Genomic DNA, 1145 nt, shown 5'->3' with positions numbered 1-1145 from the left:
ATAAACACGTTTAGATTGAATGGTAATTTATAATCAGTCACAAGAACGTCGAATCTGAATCACTTGAAAAAACACGGGGGTGCTTAACTTTTTTCCAGGTGTATACATGTATTGTTTTCCCGTTTCGTCATCATGTTTATACGACCAACAATGCAAGTATGATTGGTTATCTTACCGTATGGTCGTTCGTTCATACGTAAATCTATCCAAATATGTTAGGTTGTAGTACGATAACTGAATCACCGTTTCGTCGTCACATAAAATCGCTTTAATATGATAGGTTTTCATATGAAACTCTATCAACATGTCAGTTTTGTCCGAACATAGGGAAGTTATAAGTATCGTATTCATGGGTGTTGATAACACTACTCTTCACCATTAGAAATAACGTATAGATGTTGACTCAAAAGACCGCATGAAACACACATCTTAAACCTACGGCTTAGTGTTTGGTTTGTGAGAAATGTTCAACATGTTAACATTTAATATTACATTTTCTTCTCACAGATGCCTTTCCATCTCCATACTAGGAACACGGGCCTGTACAATAAGTCCGTAGGTAGGTACCATGATTATCTAAGACATTGTTTGTAGAATTAATTACGTCTTAGCACAGTTCTAACTTGGTTGTCTTCTCACTTGTTTTCGTAATTCGTCATAATTTCAATTATACTGACTGTATCTTAGAAATAACTATCTACCGCGTGACATTTACAATGCAGAGATAAACCTAGAATGTTAAACGTATCTTATTTTACCGTATTATTTTTTAATAAGTTTAATATTATACTACGTTAAGGCTTAAGAAAATTGTTACGCAGTTTATATATATACATATATCAGTTATATTTGACATTACATATGTATAAGTAGTAAATATACGATATAATTTGTTTGTTTTTTTTGTTCATTTGACTTGTGATCAAAGTTAGGGTACGTTTCGAGTGAAAATAAAACCTAAAACTTATACTTACTATGTATAACAGCTTTAGGAATATTTTACATCACTATTAAGCAGCCTTAGATTTCTCTTTTTTTTTTCGTAATATCAAGCATAGCACTCGAACTTAAGTTTATTAGAACTATTATTGTTTATTAGCGTCTCTTTGAGATAAAATTACTTGTACTGGTTTGTTTGTTTGTTT

General features: G+C 31.5%; 1 protein-coding gene across 1 annotated transcript in view; it reads left to right on the top strand.

The window, feature by feature from the left end:
- LOC111085548 overlaps positions 1-1145 on the top strand; it is a 36014-nt gene that overhangs the window by 17552 nt on the left and 17317 nt on the right. The window contains exon 2 of the mRNA XM_022384634.1: positions 508-559. The gene's annotated coding sequence lies outside the window, so the exon portion shown is untranslated. The remainder of the gene's footprint in view (positions 1-507; positions 560-1145) is intronic.

The sequence above is a fragment of the Limulus polyphemus genome, unplaced genomic scaffold (assembly GCF_000517525.1).
Source record: "Limulus polyphemus unplaced genomic scaffold, Limulus_polyphemus-2.1.2 Scaffold461, whole genome shotgun sequence".
Taxonomy (NCBI): Eukaryota; Metazoa; Arthropoda; class Merostomata; order Xiphosura; family Limulidae; genus Limulus; species Limulus polyphemus.
This window is presented reverse-complemented; position numbering and strand designations above follow the sequence as displayed.